Below are 14,614 nucleotides of genomic sequence, written 5' to 3'. Positions count from 1 at the left end.
AACTGACACTCGTGTGCCTCACCCTCTGTTAGCATTCCCTCTGCGGGGTTGACTCTATGTTCCCTTATAATCTAGACTGATCTGTCCTTGGGTATCAATACTGCTTCCCAAGCCGCCCTCCTTCTGTCTGACACAACCTTCATTTGCCTGCTCCGATTCCCATTCTATCTTATCAGTGGCGGGTCTCCCCCTTTAACTAACCGTTGAATCGGCTCTGCTTTCCCTGCAAAGTCTGATATAAAATCCCTGCAGTAGTTAAATAGTCCCAACACTTTCCTCACTCCCCAGACGGTCACTGGCCTTGGCATGTCTTTTATGGCTGCCTTTCGTTCCTGCGGGAGTGCCTTATACCCCTGGCTAATTTCTTGTCCTAGATACTTTACTTTGGACAGTCCAACCTGTGCCTTTTTGGGGTTCAATTTACAGCCAGCTTTCTTAAGTGTCTGGAGGGTGGCTAGTACTGCTCCCATGTGTCCTTTGGCATCCTCTGATGCAATCATTATGTCATCGACATTTTGGAGTAGGGCGCTCTGGTATTTTGATGGGTCTAACCCGTCTAAGGCTTGACTCAGTACACGGTGGAATATATTTGGACTATTGTGGAACCCCTGCGGGACCCTGGTCCATGTATACTGTCTATTCCTGCACAGGTTCGAATGCTCTTTGTGACGCCAATTGTTGTGGAGTATTTTAAACCAACACTCGACACAAGGTTTTAGATCGATAGTCAAGTTGTCTTATTACACCGGTGGGGAAACAGTCTGCTCTGTCTTAGCCAGACCTTTCCAAATTGTTACAGCAAACACTACATTTTTATACATTACAACACACATGGCCATCTCATGCACAATTCATTGCTGCCACCCGATTGGACCTTGGCCCGCATGTATCTTCACTGATTGGTTGCCTATGCCGCGTTACATTAAAGTACCGCCTTTATTATCGGCCGTTATTCCACAAGCTGTTGTTGCACCTCTGACCTCTGTTTATGCCAAATGGGTCTCATCAACATTGTACTTCTGACTCATTGTCCTCCTTTCCTGCCTCTCTAGGCCTCTTTTACTTCCAACTCATTGTTTTACTTTCCTGCCAGAACAGAACTTACATCCTCTCGGCCTCTTATGGTTCCATGTCCGGCTATGTTATCTCCACTGCCAATTCAGCAACTTAGAAAAAGCTTACTACTGCAAAGTATGGTCTTTATTACACCATTCAGTGAAACTGACAGCGATGTCAGTTTAACTCTTTCCCTACTGCAACACTCCTCCTCCCTGATTGCAATGTCTGCATCGTCCCTCTCTTTTGTGAAAACAGGCGCAAAGTATTCATTAAGAACCATATTCATGTCTTCCGCTTTCACGCACAGGTTACTTTTATAGTCCCTAATAGGCTCCACTTGTTTTCTTTGCCAATATTTTTTCATGCCCTCTCTTTGCTTTTCTTCTTCGAAATAGTGCCGTAGGATCTTTGACATCCACCTGAGAGAGCAGACTGGGCCTCGGTTTAACGCCTGCTCCAAAAATCGGCACCTCCAACAGTGCTGCACTCCCTCAGCACTGCACTGGAGTGTCAGCGTAGATTTTTGTGCTCAAGTCTCTGGAGTGGGACTTGAACCCACAACTTTCTGACTCAGAGGCAAGAGTTCCACCAACTGAGCCAATGGCTGACATTAAAGAACAGGCAGTTCTGATGAAGGGCCATCGACCTGAAACGTTAACTCTGTTTCTCTCTCTACAGATGCTGCCTGACCTGCTGAGTATTTCCAGCATTTTCTGTTTTTATTAAAGAAACGAGGGAGTGATTGCTGACAGGAAGAATGTTGGGTCGTCCTGCGCATGTGCATCTCCCTGGCGGCTGAGGCGAAACACCGACTCGCTCCCACCTGAGCCGCGCACGCGTACCAGATGTTGCGGCTCCGCATGCGTGCCCGAGTTCCAACCGTGGGGTTTTGTGTGCTGAGCATGCCCGATCGGGACGGGCGATTGTGGAGCAGGAGGGAGAGCGTGGGGGCCATGAGCACATGCGCGGGACTCAGAGTCAACAGAGCACTTTCTGCAGTGCGGGGGCTTGTGGGTATTACAGCTGCCATTACTGCTGATCCTTTCAACCAACCAGAGCAGCAGCTGGAGCCTGAAAATCAGCTTCACTGCCCCTAGGGTCGGAAAGGGGAATATTAAACAACAGTTTCCCTCTGATCCTTTTCTGATCTCAATTTACAGGGTTATAGAAGTGGAGCAGTTACAGGTGGGAAGCTCAGACCAAACATCACGTCACACTCTGACAAAGTCATTCGATTCATCAGGACCTGAATTTCATCGGCCTTTGCACATGGAAGGAGAAAGCAGCAATCGCAGCGATGACAAACCGTACACGTGTTCAGTGTGTGGACGCGGATTCAGCCGATCGCCTGACCTGGCGAGACACATGCACCGTCACACCAGGGAGAAACCGGGTAAAGGTGGGGATGGCGGGAAGGGATTCAGTTCCCCCTCTGCATTGGAAGTTCAACGGCGCAGTCGCACCAGGGATAGTCCTTTCACCTGCTCCGTGTGTGCAAAGGGATTTGTTTGTTCATCCCACCTGCAAACACACCAGTGAGTTCACACTGATGAGCGACCATTTCACTGATCTGACTGTGGGAAGAGCTTCAAAAGCCCCGGGGATCTGAAGGGACACCAGCTTGTTCACACTGATGAGAGGCCATTTAACTGTCCTGACTGTGGGAAGAGCTTTAAATGTCCCGGGGAACTGAAGGGACACCAGCGAGTTCACACTGATGAGAGACCCTTTAAATGTTCTGACTGTGGGAAGAGTTTTAAAAGCCTTGGGCATCTGAAGGGACACCAGCTTGTTCATACTGATGAGAGGCCATTTAACTGTCCTGACTGTGGGAAGAGCTTTAACAGCTCCGGGAATCTGAAGGGACACCAGCTTGTTCACACTGATGAGAGGCCATTTAACTGTTCTCACTGTGGAAAGAGCTTTAAAAGCCCGTGGGAACTCAAGCAACATCAGCAAGTTCACACTGGGGAGAGGCCGTTCACCTGCTTCGTGTGTGGGAAGGGATTCGCTCGGCCCTCCAAACTGCTGACACATCAGCGCCTCCACAATGGGGAGAGGATATTCATCTGCTCCATGTGTGGGAAGGGATTCACTGATTCATTCACCCTGCAGACACATCAGTGAGTTCACACTGACGAGAGACCCTTTAAATGCTCTGACTGTGGGAAGAGTTTTAAAAGCTCCGGGGATCTGAAGAAACACTGGCTCCTCCACACTGGGGAGAGATGGTTCACCTGCTCCGTGTGTGGGAAGGGATTCACTCAGTCATCCCACCTGCTGACACATCAGCGAGTTCACACTGACGAGAGAACCCCTTTAAATGTTCTGACTGGGAAGAGATTAAAAGCTCCGGGGAGCTGAAGAGACACCGGCTCCTCCACACTGGTGAGAGGGCGTTCACCCGCTCCATTTGTGGGAAGGGATTCACTGAGTCATCCACCGTCCTGTCACACCAGCTTGTTCACACTGACGAGAGACGCTTTCAGTGTTATGACTGTGGGAAGAGCTTTAAAAGCTCTAAGAACCTTAAGAGTCACGAGCGTGTTAACACTGATCATCGAATCTAACAGCACAGAAGGAGTTGTTTCGGCCCATCGTGTCTGTGCCGGCTCTTTGAAAGAGCTGTCCAATTTAGTCCCAAACCCCAGCTTTATCCCCAGAACTCTGCAAACTAGCCCTCTTCAAGTACATGTCCAATTACTGTTTGAAAGATCCTGTGGAACCTGATTTCAGCATCCTTTCAGATGATGCGTTCCAGATCTTAACAACCCTCTGTGTGAAAACAATTCTCCTCATTTCCCTCTAGTTCTTTTAGCAGCTATTTTAAATCTGTGACCTTTGGTTACCGACCCACTTGCCAGAGTGAACAGTTTCTCCCTACTTGCTCGATCAAAACCCCTCATCATTTTGAACGCCTCTATTAGGTCTCCTCTTAACCTTCTCTGCTCTAAGGGGAACAATCCCAGCTTCTCCAATCTCTCCACATAACTGAAGTCCCTCATCCCTGGTACCATCCTGGCCAACCTCCTCTGTACCCTCTCCAAGGCCTTGACATCCTTCCTAAAGTGTGGTGCCCAGAACTGTACACAAGACTCCAGCTGAGGCCAAAACCCTGCAGCTGTACAAAACCCTGGTTAGACCACACCTGGAGTACTGTGAGCAGTTCTGGGCACCACACCTTAGGAAGGATATATTGGCCTTGGAGGGAGTGCAGCGTAGGTTTACCAGAATGATACCTGGACTTCAAGGGTTAAGTTACGGGGAGAGATTACACAAATTAGTGTTGTATTCCCTGGAATTTAGAAGGTTAAGGTGTGATCTGATCGAAGTTTTCAGGATATTAAGGGGAACAGATAGGGTAGATAGAGAGAAACTATTTCTGCTGGTTGGGGATTCTAGGACTGGGGACATAGTCTAAAAATTAGAGCCAGACCTTTCAGGAGTGAAATTAGGAAACACTTCTACACACAAAGGGTGGTAGAAGTTTGGAACTCTCTTCCGCAAACGGCAATTGATGCGAGATCAATTGTTAATTTTAAATCTGAGATTGATAGGTTTTTGTTACCCAAAGGTATTAAGGGGTATGGGCCAAAGGCGGGTGTATGGAGTTAGGTCGCAGATCAGCCATGATCTCATTGAATGGTGGAACAGGCTCGAGGGGCTGAATGGCCTCCTCCTGTCCTATGTTCCTAACTGTTGATTTGTAAAGGTTTAGTGTAACTTCCTTGTTTTTGTATTCAATGGCCCTATTTACAAAGCCATGTATCCCATATGCTTTCTGAACCACCTCACCAACTTGCCGTGGCACTTTCAAAGATTTGTGAATATGGACCCCCAGGTCCCTCTGCTCTTGCACCCCCTCAAAATAGTCCCATTTAGATTATACAGCCTCTCACTGTTGTTTCTCCCAAAGTGTATCACTTCACACTTATCCTCATTTAATTTCATCTGTCTTGTGTCTGCTCATTTCACAGTCTGTCTCTGTCCTCCTGAAGTCTGCTACTACTATTTCTTATGGACTTTCGTGGCTTTTTTTTCACCAGTCAGGCTCTGCAAGGTCTCACAGAAGCTGTTGCTAAGCTACAGAGACGCTTGCAAGGTACGGCCGAATGTTTAGAAGCTGTTGTTAAGCAACATGGTTTGTTGATTCACACAGAGCTGAAAAGCCCCCTATGTTTCAACATTAGCTCTGGTTTGTCCGGCAGTTTTGATGGGACGGCAACAGCTCGGTCCCGTCGGTGCCGGATATCACAAAGTTTCCTGTACAACATTGCCAAGTTTTGTATCATCTGTAAACTGCAAAATTGTACACCTATGCCCAAGTCCAGGTCAGTTAAATATAACAAGAAAAGCAATGGTCCTAATCCCGACCCCTGGGGAACCCACTGCATACTTCCCTCCAGTCAGAAAAACATCCCTCAGCACTGCTCACTGCCTCCTCTCCCTTAGCCAATTATACCCAAATTACCATCAGCATTTTAATTCCTTTTGCTTCTATTTTCTGAGTAAATCTCTTATGTGGTACTTTATCAAATGCCTTTTGAAAGTCCATAAGAAATAAGAGCAGGAGTGGGCCACACAGCCCCTCGAGCCTGCTCCACCATTCAATAAGATCAGGGCTGATCATCGACCTCAACTCCCCTAGAGCCCAAAAATCTATCTGTCTCAGCCTTGCATATACTCAAAGACACATCATTCACAGCCCTCTAGGGCAGAGAATTCCAAAGATTCACAACCCTCTGAGTGAAGAAATTTCTCCTCATCTTAGTCTTAAATGGCTGACCCCTTATCCTCAGACTATGACTCCTAGTTCTGGACACTCCAGTCAGGGGAAACAGCCTCTCAGCATCTACCCTGTCAATCCCCTTCAGAATCTTGTATGTTTCAATGAGATCACCACTCATTCTTCTAAATTCCAGAGAGTATAGGCCCATTCTACACAATCTCTCATCATAGGACAGCCCTCTCATCCCAGGAATCAATCTAGTGAACCTTCGTTGCACCTCCTCCAAGGCAAGTATATCCTTCCTAGATAATGTAATGATATCAGCAAATAGTGATGGTATTTGCCTGTTTGATTATGATGCCTTACCAGCATGTTTGCCTGATTGATTACTTATGCCTGACCAGCAGAGGGCATGTGACAGAGGCAGAGTTTTGTTTAGTTTTGCTTTCACTTTAGATGGATCACTAGCATGGTGTCCCCTGTAATGCTGTATAAAGAGTTGAACAGACTTTAGATTAAAAGACATTGGCCTAGAAATTCAGTTGGCGCCGCGCCAGGGCTTTAGCGCCGGAAAGTTAGCGCCGGTGCTAAGTCCCCCTGCGCGCGCCAAAAATTCAGTAGCGCCGCGCCCAAACGGCTGCCGGCGCTACTGAAGGGTGTTTGCGCCTGAAAATGGGCGCTACCTGCCGCATTGCGGCGCTATTCCGGCGCTGCGGCGCCCGATGCGGTGCGGCAGGCTCGGGAAGTGCAGGCCTCCTCCTTCAGTTAAGGAGGAGCTGCCTGCACCCGCCCGCTGGCCGGTAAAATCTTCACAAAAATTAGCCCGGCACCTCGGGGAAGTGCCGGGCTCGCAGCCCAGAAACATCTGTTCCGCGGGGGGGGGGGGTGGAGGAGTCCGGGGAGGGAGGTGCGGGCAGGCGGCCGGCGGGAAAGCGGCCGGCCGCCGCGCGACCTTAATGCGCCGGCGCAAACTCCTGTAAGACTCGGTTGCCAGAGTCTTAGTTGCGGCTGCCACGGGCGAGGCGGCCGCAACTCAATTTCGGCGCTGGGGCCCGTCACCACGGCAACCGGGATGCTGCGCACACCGATGACGTCATCGGTGCCGGCGCAGCGCAACCGGTCTACCGCCGATGGTAGGGCCCCAGGGAATTTCTGAACCGGCTGTAAGTCCAGCGCAATGACCTCTAGCGCCGCAAAATGGGCGCAAAGCCCACTCAATTTCTAGGCCATTCTCTTTCATAAATGTCTCGTCATTGAACCCACAAAGAAATCAATACATGGTGTCAGAAGTGATTGAAAGGGATGAAGAGGAAAAATCTGAAGTTAAATCAGCTCTCCACATATTAGCAAGCCAAAAGAGAACATTGCTACTTACCGTTGGAGAATAGCTAACGAAGTGAAAAATGGAAGGTTTACAACCACCGGCGAAGCTTCAGTTGACAGGTAATGTGGCTGAAAATTGGAGGAGGTTCAAACAACGTTTGGAGTTGTATTTAGCAGCAATCAGAGCTGATGAGAAAAGTGATTAACTGAAAGCATCACTGTTCTTACATGTCGTGGGTGATGAAGCGCTGGAGGTGTATAATAACTTCACATTCGCTGCTGATGGAGACAAAATGAAGCTAGATAAAATAATGGAACAGTTTGAGGCCTACTGCATACCTAAATGTAACGTGACGTTTGAGAGGCACAGATTTTTCACATGTGTACAGAAAACGGGTGAGACTATTGATCAGTATGTGACTGAACTGAGAAACCGAAGCAAAACATGTGAATTTGGGGGACTGACAGACTCGCTGATAAAAGACAGACTGGTGTGTGGGATTCCAGATAATGGTCTAAGGGAAAGACTGCTAAGAGAGCAAGATCTAGACCTGGGAAAAGCCATAGCACTGTGTAGGGCTACAGAGACTGTGAAGTTGCAGGCAAAGGAGCTGTTCAGTGACAGTAGCTGCAACGTGGATGCAGTGAGAAAGAATGGACACAAACCGTTTAACAAAAAGAGCGCCAATGTGAAAAAAGAGGCGTGGCCAGCGAGCGAAAATGAAAGGGACAATCGAAAGTCATGTAGTCGATGCGGTACACAGCATCCACCAAGAAAGTGTCCAGCATATGGTAAAACATGCAATAGTTGCAACAAAAACAATTATGCCCGTTGCTGCAAGAACCAAGCGCAACAAAGCAAGGTCCATGCAGTAGATGAAAGCGAGATAGAGGAGTTCAATGTAGATGTTGTGTCTGAAAACAAAGAAGAAAAAAAAGACTGGATGTTGACACTAAAAGTGAATTACATACACATTCCATTTAAATTGGATACTGGAGCAGAAGTTAATGTGATATCAGAGACTGATTTTAAGAAAATTAGACCCAGACCAAAGATACATGGAATAAAAGTGAAAGTGACAGGATACTCAGGTACTGATATACCAGTGAAAGGAAGATGCATTGTCAAAGTGACACACAAGGACAGAGAGCACATGCTAGCATTAATCGTGGTGCCAAAGGATGTGCAGGCCATGCTAGGTTTAAAAGCCTGTGAGAGACTGAACCTGGTAAAGAGAGTCCTCATTGTGGAAAGCGAAGGAGAGACAGTCTGTGATGAACTCATGAAAGAGTGCAACGACCTATTTAAGGGTCTAGGCTGCCTGCCAGGAGAACACACGATCAGAGTAGATAAAAGTATGCCAACGGTCATACATCCATGCAGAAAAGTCCCGTTTGCTCTTCAAAAGCAACTGAAGGCAGAGTTGGACAGGATGGAAAGCCTGAACGTGATTCAGAAGATAGATGAGCCAACTGAGTGGGTGAGTTCCCTCGTCGTTGTGGACAAAAAGAATGGAAAGCTCAGAATTTGCCTGGATCCAAGAGATCTAAACAGAGCAATAAAGAGAGAGCACTTCAAGCTTCCTACACGTGAGGAAATCAAGGCACAGTTTGCAAATGCAAAGTATTTCAGCAAGTTAGATGCATCATCAGGATTTTGGCAGATGAAATTGGACGAGGCAAGTTCAAGACTGCACGTTCAACAGTCCATTTGGCAGATACAGATTCCTAAGGTTACCATTTGGCATTGCCTCAGCTCCTGAAGTGTATCACAAAACTATCCATATGATCTATGAGCACCTGGAGGGAGTTGATACATCAATGGATGACTTCATAGTATGGGGAACCACGAGAACTGAGCATGACGAGAGACTGAAAAAAGTGCTGGAAGCAACAAGGAAAGCAAACCTGAAGCTGAATAGAGAGAAATGCCAGCTCGGGGTGACAGAACTGACATTCGTGCGAGATATCCTTAGCAGTGAGGGCATCAGACCAGACCCCAGAAAGGTGTCCGCCATTGAGAATATGCCAAAGCCACAATGCAAAAAGGATGTGCAGAGGTTTAATGGAATGATCAATTACATGGGTAAATTCATATCCAACCTCTCAGAAAAGATGGCGCCACTGAGAAGACTAACTGAAAAGAACATAGAATGGGAATGGAATCATGAGCATGAGAAGTCATGGAGCGATCTAAAGAAACTGCTCACAGAGGAACCAGTTCTGAGGTTTTATGACCCAGCGAGACCCATCAAGATATCATCAGATGCATCACAGAGTGGGCTCGGTGCCGTTCTTCTGCAAAAATATGACTACTGGCAACCTATTGCATATGCATCGTGCTCAATGACAGACGCGGAGACGCGATATGCTCAAATAGAAAAGGAGCTGCTCAGCATCACATATGCCTGTGAAAGATTTCACCAGTTTGTGGCAGGACAAGCAATCAGTGTAGAGACTGACCATAAGCCCTTGATTGCATTGTTCCAAAAGCCACTAAATAGCTGTCCGCTTAGAATAAAAAGAATGATGATCAGGCTGCAATGCTATACACTGAATGTTACGTACACACCGGGTAAGCTGATGTATACAGCAGACACGTTGTCTAGAGCTGTTGACCCAAGTGAGCCCGCAAACACCAAAATGGATGAAAAAGTGAACGCCTACGTGGACATGATCACAAGTGCACTGCCCATAGCAGATGCAAAAATGGAGCTCATAAAGACTGAGACAAAAAAACGGTGAAACACAGACGACTGAGGAAAAGCATCTTGGATGGATGGCCCAACATGAAGCAAGACTGCTCACCTGACATGGCAGAGTACTGGAACTGCAGGGTGGAACTATCACTGGTCGAAGATATCATCTACAAAGGAAGTAAAATAGTTATCCCAAAGAGTCTGAGAAAAGAGATGCTAAAAAGGATCCATGGAGGACATCTGGGAATCGAAAAGTGTAAGAGGTGATGTACTGGCCACGAATCAACCAAGATGTGACAAATGAGGTGTCAAACTGCACAATATGCCTGAAATATCGAGCAAGCAATCCGGTAGAACCACTAAAGCCACACCCAGCGCCAGACAGACCTTACCAGAAGGTAGGCGCTGACCTATTTGTATGTCAAGGGAAGGACTATCTTGTAGTCACAGACTATTACTCCCTGTATCCAGAGGTTTGTAGACTGTGCACCACCACTGCAGATGCTGTGATAACATGTATGAAAGCCATATTCTCCAGACATGGCGTGGCAAGCGAGGTCTTCACAGACAACGGACCCCAGTTTTACAATGCAAGTTTCCGACACTTTGCCAAAGAGTGGGACTTTGTCCACACAACGTCAAGTCCTCACTATCCACAGTCCAATGGACTAGTGGAAAAATCGGTCCAGACAGTGAAAAGACTGATGTACAAGGCAAAAGACAGTGGAACTGACTTCTACCAGAGCATGCTTGTATACCGCACAACGCCGCTCGAGTGCGGTAAGTCACCAGCCCAACTCCTTATGGGACTAAGGTCAAACCTACCCATCCTGGAGAACCTCCTGAAAACAAAAGAGGGGGAGAAAGTGAGGAAGTTCAAAGAACAACAGAAAGAAAAGCAAAAGTACTACTATGACAGAGGAACACAAAACCTACCTGAACTCCACACTGGTGACCAAGTAAGATTCAAAGACAAAACAAACACATGGACTCAGAAGGGAACTGTCCTGAGTGAAGTCCAACCAAGATCATACACCATTCAGACCGATGAGGGTGCTGTTCTGAGAAGAAATCGTCGGGATCTTCTCATGGGACCAGCCACAGCAGGTCAAAAGACTGATACTGTTGAACAACCTGATCACACAGCAGGTCGAAAGACTGATACTGTTGAACAACCTGATCACACAGCAGGCCAAGAGACTGATACTGTTGAACAACCTGATCACACAGCTGAGAACACATCATCTGAGGCAACAACTCAGATTCAAGGACAATCAATCAGAAAATCCTCAAGACACATGAAGCCTCCTAAATTGAGCAAATTTAAGGACTATTGTTATAGAAGGAAGTAATGTTATCTTATTCTTTCTTCAAGTTCTAGTGTATTTACATATTTCATGTGAACACACAAAGCAAGGTTAAAAAACCGTGATCATGATAATGATAATGTAAGTTCATTAAGTGTTACAGTTAAAATGCAGATTAATACAAAGAAAACATGTTGTTAGTTAAAAGTAAAATACTTTTGTTTTAAGAAAGGGAGATGTAATGATATCAGCAAATAGTGATGGTATTTGCCTGTTTGATTATGATGCCTTACCAGCATGTTTGCCTGATTGATTACTTATGCCTGACCAGCAGAGGGCATGTGGCAGAGGCAGAGTTTAGTTTAGTTTTGCATTCGCTTTAGATGGATCACTAGCATGGTGTCTCCTGTAATGCTGTATAAAGAGTTGAACAGACTTTAGTTTAAAAGACATCCTCTTTCATAAATGTCTCGTCATTGAACCCACAAAGAAATCAATACAGATAAGGAGACCAAAACTGTGCACAATACTCCAGGTGTGGTCTCACCAAGGCCCTGTACAATTATAGCAAGACTTCCTTACTCTTATACTCCAACACCCTTGCAATAAACGCAAACATGCCATTTACTTTCCTTATTGCTTGCTGTACCTGCATGCTAGCTTTCTGTGTTTCTTGCACAAGGACACTCAAATGTCACTTAAAACCAACATCTGAAAGTTTCTCACCATTTAAAAAATATTCTGTTTTTCTATTCCTCCTACCAAAGTGAATAACCTCACATTTCCCTACATTATACTCCACCTACCACCTTACTGCCCACTCACTAGTCTATCTATATCCCTTTGCAGACTCTTTGTGTTCTCCTCACAGCTTACTGTCCCACCTAGCTTTGTATCATCAGCAAACTTGGATACATTACACTCGGTCCCTTCATCTAGGTCATTAATATAGATTGTAAATAACTGAGGCCCCAACACTGATCCTTGCAGCACCCCACTAGTTACAGCCTGCCAACCTGAAAAAGATCTGTTTATCCATAATCTCTGTTTTCTGCCCGTTAACCAATCCTCTATCCATGCTACTATATTACCCCCAGCCCCCTTGAGCCCTAATCTTGTGTAATAATCTTTTATGTGGCACCTTATTGGATGCCTTTTGGAAATCCAAATACACTACATCCACTGGTTCCCCTTTATCTACCCTGCCAGTTACATCCTCAAAAAACTCTAATAACTTTGTCAAACATGATTTCCCTTTCATAACATGATTAGGCTGAGTCAACATGGTTTTATGATTTTCTAAGTGCCCTGATACAATTTCCGTAACAAGGGATTCCAGCATTTTCCCAACGACTAATGTCAGGCTAACTGGCCTGTCATTCCCTGTTTTCTCTCTCCCTCCTTTCTTTAATAGCAATGTTACATTTGCAACCTTCCAATCCGCTGGGACCGTTCTAGAATCTAGGGAATTTTGGAAGATCACAACCAATGCATCCACTATCTCTTCAGCCACCTCTTTTAGAACCCTAGGATGTAGGCTGTCAGGTCCAGGGGATTTGTCAGCTTTTAGTGCCATTATTTTCTCTAATACTGTAGTATTTATATTAATTACATTAAGTTCCTCACCCTCATTAGACCCTCGGTTTCCCACCATCTTTGGTATGCTTTTGTGTCTTCTACTGTGAGACAGATACAAAATATTTGTTTAATGTTTCTACCATTTCCTTATTCCCCACAATAATTTCTCCTGTCTCAGCCTCTAAGGGACCAACGTTGTCAGCTGTGGCTCAGTTGGTGGCACACTCGCCTCTGGGTCAAAGGGTGGTGGGTTCAAGTCCCACTCCAGGGACTTGAGCACATAAACCTAGGCTGACCCTCCAGTGCAGTGCTGAGGGAATGCTGCACTGTCAGAGGTGCTGTCTTTCTGATGAGAAGTTAAACCAAGGCCCCGTCTTCCCTCTCAGGTGGATGTATAAGATCCCATGGCACTATTTCAAAGAGTAGGGGAGTTATCCCCGGTGTCCTGGCCAATATTTATCCCACAACCAACATAACAAAAACAGATGATCTGGTGATTATCACATTGCTGTTTGTGGGAGCTTGCTGAGTGCAAATTGACTGCCGTGTTTCCCACATTACAACAGTAACTCCACTTCAAAAAGTACTTCATTGACTGTAAAGCGCTTTGAGACGTCCGGTGGTCGTGAATGACGCTATATAAATGCAAGTCTTTCTTTACTTTTGCTGCTCTCATCCTTTTTGATGCATTTGATTCAATGATTAAACATTTCAGATTTTTGTAATGACCAAGGCTGTCTGTGAAACTGCAGGAAATTTGTCTTTAAATAATCTTCTTTAGTGAAGCTGCTGTGGATCTGGCCATTTGCCAGGCCCGCTGACTGTGGCCCCTCTCCCAGATTCCAGCCCCAGCTCTGTGCTGACTGGGGCCCCTCTCCCAGATTCCAGCCCCAGCTCTGTGCTGACTGTGGCCCCTCTCCCAGATTCCAGCCCCAGCTCTGTGCTGACTGTGGCCCCTCTCCCAGATTCCAGCCCCAGCTCTGTGCTGACTGTGGCCCCTCTCCCAGATTCCAGCCCCAGCTCTGTGCTGACTGTGACCCCTCTCCCAGATTCCAGCCCCAGCTCTGTGCTGACTGGGGCCCCTCTCCCAGATTCCAGCCCCAGCTCTGTGCTGACTGTGGCCCCTCTCCCAGATTCCAGCCCCAGCTCTGTGCTGACTGCGGCCCCTCTCCCAGATTCCAGCCCCAGCTCTGTGCTGACTGCGACCCCTCTCCCAGATTCCAGCCCCAGCTCTGTGCTGACTGTGGCCCCTCTCCCAGATTCCAGCCCCAGCTCTGTGCTGACTGTGGCCCCTCTCCCAGATTCCAGCCCCAGCTCTGTGCTGACTGTGGCCCCTCTCCCAGATTCCAGCCCCAGCTCTGTGCTGACTGTGGCCCCTCTCCCAGATTCCAGCCCCAGCTCTGTGCTGACTGTGGCCCCTCTCCCAGATTCCAGCCCCAGCTCTGTGCTGATTGCGGTCCCTCTCCCAGATTCCAGCCCCAGCTCTGTGCTGACTGCGGCCCCTCTCCCAGATTCCAGCCCCAGCTCTGTGCTGACTGTGGCCCCTCTCCCAGATTCTAGCCCCAGCTCTGTGCTGACTGTGGCCCCTCTCCCAGATTCCAGCCCCAGCTCTGTGCTGACTGTGGCCCCTCTCCCAGATTCCAGCCCCAGCTCTGTGCTGACTGTGGCCCCTCTCCCAGATTCCAGCCCCAGCTCTGTGCTGACTGGGGCCCCTCTCCCAGATTCCAGCCCCAGCTCTGTGCTGACTGTGGCCCCTCTCCCAGATTCCAGCCCCAGCTCTGTGCTGATTGCGGCCCCTCTCCCAGATTCCAGCCCCAGCTCTGTGCTGACTGCGGCCCCTCTCCCAGATTCCAGCCCCAGCTCTGTGCTGACTGTGGCCCCTCTCCCAGATTCCAGCCCCAGCCCTGTGCTGACTGAGG

The 14,614-nt window shown here is 47.5% G+C and overlaps 2 pseudogenes; one reads left to right on the top strand and one right to left on the bottom strand.

The window, feature by feature from the left end:
• LOC147118648 (uncharacterized) overlaps window positions 1-14,614 on the bottom strand; it is a 67,513-nt pseudogene that overhangs the window by 21,296 nt on the left and 31,603 nt on the right.
• Window positions 1,905-3,423, top strand: LOC147118649 (uncharacterized; annotated as a pseudogene).

This window comes from Somniosus microcephalus, chromosome 4 (genome assembly GCF_052327205.1).
Source record: "Somniosus microcephalus isolate GS21.2 chromosome 4, FLI_Smic_1.0, whole genome shotgun sequence".
Taxonomy (NCBI): Eukaryota; Metazoa; Chordata; class Chondrichthyes; order Squaliformes; family Somniosidae; genus Somniosus; species Somniosus microcephalus.
This window is presented reverse-complemented; position numbering and strand designations above follow the sequence as displayed.